This window comes from Trichoplusia ni, assembly GCF_003590095.1.
Source record: "Trichoplusia ni isolate ovarian cell line Hi5 chromosome 14 unlocalized genomic scaffold, tn1 tig00002453_group13, whole genome shotgun sequence".
Classification (NCBI taxonomy): domain Eukaryota; kingdom Metazoa; phylum Arthropoda; class Insecta; order Lepidoptera; family Noctuidae; genus Trichoplusia; species Trichoplusia ni.
The window spans coordinates 3,160-10,186 of record NW_020799727.1 but is presented as its reverse complement, the minus strand read 5'-3'; the positions used below and the strand labels follow the sequence as shown (position 1 = coordinate 10,186).

The following is a 7,027-nucleotide window of genomic DNA, read 5'->3' as shown; positions in this document are numbered from 1 at the left end:
AATAGTTACAGAATGTATATTTTCCATTATTGTTGGTGTTGTAACATACAACCTTCTTTGTCAACTGCATGTCAATAATAATAAAGACAATCATAAAAAAAAGTTTCTTCCTCCGGTTAAATCATTTAATATTTCTGATTTTACAGAGTTAAATATTTACAGTACAATCATTTGCTATATACAAAAAAAAAACATAAACAATAATTAAATCAATGCATCAAAAAATCATCGGCATCGCTGCCGGCTGGGAGTGTGCCCAATAGCACGTTGAATGGCAATGCTAATCCTCTGAGCGAGGTAAAAGCCAGCCTTTGGGTCACGAGAAGTGTCAACGAGACGCTTTGCTAGGTCTTTAAAAGGCGTTTTGGCACTCGGCCCTCACGGCCCAAATATTTCTGATTGGATAACAGTAAAGCTGTAAGTTTCCATTCGATTTTAAACAATTAAAGTCTGTCAAACGGTAACGTTGTTTTCCTTTACAAGCAACATCTGTTCCAATCTTACACAGAACTTGGGTCTCAACATTATGAAACTAAATCCTGCTAACCGACGGACGTCCCAATCACGTTAACATTGTTGTTTAGAAACACGTTACAGGTCCCTACCACGACTCCTTAACGTTAGACTGAAAGATCTGTGGGAGCGAGATGGCGCTCTACATGGATAGTTCCGTCTCTTTGTCAGATTGCTACAGTTTAGGTTAAAGATGTAGTGGTAGGTTCTCAGTACAGACTCAGACCTAACTCCGAGTAATCATAGTATTAGCGTTACACTCTCAATACGCCAACTTCTTGGGCGTCACTGACAGAAACTTTCGAAGAAACTCGTACACTATTTGCTAGTAAGTTACTTCTGGCGAAGTTAGCACGAATCTCAGTAAGATGTGTCGAGAGTTAATTTAACCTAAGAATACTAATGAGATGTCTTATTTAGTGAATTCTTTATTATGTTGGTGTGTATCTAGTTGTATATGCGACACGTTAATTATACACCTAGTAAATATATATTTTGATAGTAATAGTGCCTGATATATCTTAAACTTTTTTATGTCTTTATCTCCTCATAGCAATAACGGTGTCAAAAAGCCACAATACTAATATACTTTTGACATCGATTGAGAATATTTAATTCAAATCAGCTATAAAAATAACAATTTAATATTCTTTACATCTATTACTGTATACAATCATTAACACGTACAAAAATATATTGATAAAATATATTGATAAAATAATTGAATCACGCCCGTCTAAAACAACAGTAGCATGTTAGCCAACATCTTCACAGCAATCGACGTTCTCAAGTCTATCACGCGAAGCTCGCGTGACTCACACAAAATTGTTATTGATTTAAAATAATTACGCCAGCAACAGCGCTGTGCCGCATTGTACCTATACTGTACGTTAATGCTCGATTTCACTATCATTACGTACAGTCGCGTCGAAAACCTTTGTGTACTTTCTTAATGACAAAGACTTGTAAACTTGGAATTATACGCTCGTAATCAGTTGAATATTGATTTTATGAAAATGTGCCTTGTTGTTGAATAATTATGGTAGCTTTTAGTCATTTAGGAATTTATTATTTTGCGTAACGCACGTTTCATTATTTAGCTTTATTAGTAGTAAAATTATGTTTGCAGATCTATTTTTATAGTTTTATTGGTTACATTATTAAAACATCAATATTTTTTTTGTGGTGACACAGACTAATACTTAACAGAATAGACATCAGGTTAAAAATATGTTAACGTATCTATTTTCATCGTTTAAGAATATTTTCAATGAAAATTGAAACATGTTCTTGCCTATGTATTAAGTCGATAATGTCCACAGAATACAACAGAAAACTAAATGCGTCATTAAAAAAATATACCTAAATTTTAACTTGGTAATCTTAAATCAAATAGCAACATTATTATAAGCCAAAAAAAATCAAGCAAAAAAAAATACCAAGAAATCGGTCACTGAAAAACTCGATTCAAAAAACTTTAGACACAGCAATTTGTTTGAGCAGTTAAAATGGTAACTGGGAATTTATTCCAAGACAGGCGTTAGCAAGGCAAGCGGGTGTCTCTTGCTATCTTATAATATATTATTTACAAAAGGAAAACATTATTGCCATCTATTTCTGCGAAGCGTTGAGTGCGTTTTTGTTGGCTTTCAGATTTGTCGGGAACTTTGTAATTATTAATGAGAGGTTTATCTGATAGTGGAATTTGGTCACGATATAGTTAGTCAGGTGAAATAAAACCTGATATTTTTCCACAGGATGTAATAAATTAAGTATCTACTTACATTTTTTCTATTACCGTCAGACGGAGATAGTGCATCAAGCTTGAATACTGAAATCTATACGAATATTACATACATATTTTAGTACATACATAGTTTCTTAGTCTGTCTGTTTGTATAGAGTTAAACTGCCGAACCAATTTTACTAAATTCGGCTCAGGGATAATATCAACAAAAGATGAAGATAAGAAAGAAGCTAAAATTAAGAAACCTCATGTATTTGAATAAAGAACTACTAAAATCCTATTTGATTAAAAAGTACTAAGAAGAAAATATTTGTATTCAATTACAAAAATAAACATCCCATAAAACATTAAAACAAAAACGTTTCTCACAAACAACTGCTCGCATGACGCAAAAAAGAGGAGAATATTTTTAACACCTGGCAACACCTCCATGCTTAATTGCATTAACATTTTTAATTAAATTATAATTTTACAAACTTTGGACGTACGAGTGTGTTAGAATGTTTTGTGGAATGAAACTGGTAAATTTAATTTTATTATGTCACAACATTCTAAGCAGCGAGAAGTGTTAAATTGAAACAGATTATTTGAAAAAATGGGATATATCTTTAGGTACTTTAATAGATTAGATACTATAGGCACTTAGACAAATTGCGTTTTTAAGTACTCATAAAATTAAACGTAGTACCCATAGATTCTATAATATCTAAGATTCAATTTTGATAGTATCGCGAGAATGATTCATTATTAAATGATGCAACGGTTTACTCACGCGTATTTATCGGGATTGCCCGACTAGTTTCGTACCCAACCTATGTAATCTATGAAAAGTACTTTAATAAATTTAAATTTAGCTATTTAAAACTTTGGTATGTAAAACGCTAAAATCAATATATGTATATCAAATCAAAAACCAGCTAGTCACACATACCAACATACCATCAAACTTGTCAGAACAATAGCTAACCATATGAACATACCAGACAAGTAAAACCAAATGCAATTTACGATTTATTAACAAAGAGCCATCGATCAGTCACGTGACTAGAACAATAGCGAGCGCGCCATTAGACCTATGAAATATTATGAGTACAACACAACGTTTGAACGCAAACTTAATATAAGTTTCAAACACAATAACATGTTATTTATTACTCTCAACGATATGTTCTGATGTGTTGTGGTTTATATTCTGGAATTTTAATCTTATAATGGTCTTCTGAAACATTTTTCACTAACGCATTTTCATTATCAAGCGACGTACAGTGAAAACAAAAACCACTAAAGCAATCCACATGACATATCATCTTAGTCTGAATTCTCTCGCATGATAATCGGATCTCCATATCCCATTTTCCCCCACCGATTTAACCATCAAACGAAGCTAAGAGCTCTCTTAATAAAGTCATAGTGGGCATTTATTTAAGTCCCCACGCCAGTATATTTGCAGACATTTTGTTATTTATGCCCACTTTCATTTCCAAAACTTTCATCTGAATCTTTAAACTTATATCTCCCCGCTTTTCCGTCGAAGGTTAAAGAATACTCTACTCACTGTACTATCATCAAATCAGGATTCATTGTCATAAATGATGAAGCAAGATGGCACTACCCGCTGTTAATTGATCCGTCTCGCGTCTAGGGTAAAAGTATTGGTCTCACATAAGCCTTATAATAATCATCTTATATAATTCACAACACCGTTTTCCATACAAATGATTTCGATTCGCTAACAGAAAAATGAGATGAATAATCGAAAAAAATTGAAGTTAACTTCTTTGAATTTGATGTATGTTAGTTAAACTACAAACTGTTTCATGAACATACATCATAAACATTAGTGAAACTTTATGACGTTGTTTGTAATACTTAGTGTACGTAATATTCCTTAGAGTTACCAGCTTGCCACGTAAAACATTATACATAAGCGAGTTCGAACGCTTTAGGGTTGTCACAAACGATTATCGCGTTGAACACAATGCGTGGCAGGGCTTATCTCTTAATGCCCGATGATAGAAAGGCGCGGTGCCCGGGTTAATAACGTTTAGAAAACCTGCTTGCTGCAATCCTAATAATATTATTTCAAATGTGTTCATGTTCAAAATGTTAACAATTGACAAAAGTTGAATAAACTAAATACACCGTGATTTATCACCGTGTATATTTAAGTTAAAGGATTTAAAACCACATACTATTATACTGTAGAGTTCTGTTTCTTTCGGAAAATATGAAGAAGTTTCTCAAGATTGGAAAACAAAAACTACTAAACAAAACTCCTGGGTGTCTTTGGGCATGTGGAACTCCTGCGACACAAGAATTACATTCCTTAGTGCTGGTATCGACTTCATTTTTACAAATTTAGACAGTAAAAATTACCAAATAAAATGTACCCCAATCATTGCTATCAACATTGTAATGTATAAGACGTCAATTATTGTAATAACCTAAATAACAATAATTCGTAGGCCACATTTTGCTACTTATTCTAGATACGAACAATTAAAGCAAATAAGCTGTCAACTCAGACATACTCAACTCTAAGAAACAGTAAAGTCTTATTTACCGTTCACTTAAACTCGTTGACTGGAAAATTACCTTGCAGCATGATAGAAAAAGCAAGTCAGGAGACCTACCATCGCTATGTAACATAATTTCATAAATTTTGTGGAAGCGTGAGAGAGCGCTACATGGTATAGAGCGCTGTCTCTTTCCTACAACTGCAGTAGTACGAATAGGTAAGTGGTGAACATCAGTGTGAAGGAGAGGCAAGAAGCAATGCATGTCTTGTGATAGATCGGTGACGCCTCACGTGCACGCAGCGAGCTGTTTCCCTTAATTAACTGTAAGTTGCGTGAGAAAATAACAACGGGAGGTAACTGGGTTGAAGCTATATTTATGTTATTCAAGAAAGCAGCTTTTTTTAAATTATTTTATAGAGTTTCGTATCCGTATGTTAAAGATAGAAGAAGTGAGGATCCGCTGTCTCACTATCTGGTCGTCTTGTCACTAGGCAGTTTTTCATTAACTGTAACTCGTAGCGTGGAATTTAGAATGGTTTATATTATTTCTGTTGCCAATACTACAAAAATAGTAAAAATCTATATCGAGGTTAAGAAAGGGTTAGCACGGTCGTAGATTGCCAAACGATCATTTTTTTCTTCAGCCACAAAACATACACACTCACATAAATTCGTATTTAAAAATTTGTGTGATGTGACTTGTATAAGAAGATACACCAAGACTGATTATATATCTTTTTTTAGTACCCACTTAACCGCGCCCTGTCACCCCATTAAACTAATGAACAGTTTATTTTTAAAACGGATCTGTTTGCGCCTTCGAAAAACGAACTCTTCAATTTTATTGATATGTACGTATAAATTACAGGACACCGCTAGTTTACATCAAATTGTAGTGTGCATGTATGGCAACACCGCTACGTATTTGTAACATAAAAGTTATTATCGAGATTTTAAATTTAAAACACCGTTCCCCGTAAAAAATATAGCTATTCCATAGGTTTTTGTTCCAAAACTATTTTTACTGTGTCAGCTTATAGCTAAAACCTTTACTCTAGTTAAAATAATACGAAACGTTACAAAAAAAATATCATACATCCTTATTTTTAGTTTATAACTCTAAAAGTGTAAGGAAAACACAAAAAAAAAAAACAAAAATACAGTAAGTCGAAGCAAAACAGAAAGAAATAAATCCACGACCGTGACAGGACTCGAACCTGCAATCTTCGGATCCGAAGTCCGACGCCTTATCCATTAGGCCACACGGTCCTCCCTACACGTTTTGAACTTAACCACCTCAATCAAACAGCTCGATACGGATACTGATAAACTCACTTTACCTTCACAATGAATAGTGAGACAGCAGAATACACCATAAGTTCTTGCCTCCATTATGACGTCACTTAATTTTGTTTAAACTTCATAATATTAGGCACGTTATTATACAAAAGGCTTTGCGATGTCGTGACTTGGTTATAATGCACAGATATTGGTAGGCATCGAAGGGAATTTTGAATAGAAGGCAAGGTCGGCACGCGACTTGGCTAGGGTGGCCATGGTTTGGGTTAGTTGGAGACTGTCTCAAAGGCCAATGACTGAGTATTAGCCATTTACAAAAAGAATTTCGTTCTAAATCAAAAGTGCAGATCACACACACTAGGCTTATCTAAATGGGTGATTTCAGGAAAAAAGTAACACAAATTAAGGATCTCATTATCCTCACCACACTTTTAATAATGAATATTGTTTAATTAGATGTTATACTGTATCTAAGCTCGTTCAGTACGACGGCTATTAATAGATTAAGAAAGTACAATTAAACACTAAAGTTACTTTAACCATTAAGTGAGGATAATGACGTTTTTAACATATTTAATTTTATTCATAAGAATCACCCAAATACGCAATTACACTTAAATACGTTCTGAAGCATATACCTACCAGTTTTACGCCTTTCATACTAAAATAACGAAATGGCTATAAGACTAAACTGATTGACATTTTATTATTTGACTATAAAACATGCAGAAACTAAAGCTGATCGTAATCTAACTCACTGGATCCTTTTGAAGTTTCAAAATTATAAATTCTACTATAATGAACTTATTTCATCCCTAAACGTCATTGAAATTCTATTTCCATTCTTCAGCCGTGAAGTTAGTTTTTTTTTTTCGAGAAAAAATGGATGTAACGTCGCTCCCAATAAAAGATTTTCCAACAACTTTTCAATTTTCCTTTTCAGGAGTTG

The 7,027-nt window shown here is 33.6% G+C and overlaps 1 non-coding gene across 1 annotated transcript; it reads right to left on the bottom strand.

Moving 5' to 3' along the window:
- Positions 1–5,975: 5,975 nt before the first annotated feature.
- On the bottom strand, positions 5,976–6,048 carry Trnar-ucg. The gene has a single exon. It is a non-coding gene; the product is annotated as a tRNA-Arg (tRNA).
- Positions 6,049–7,027: the final 979 nt, after the last annotated feature.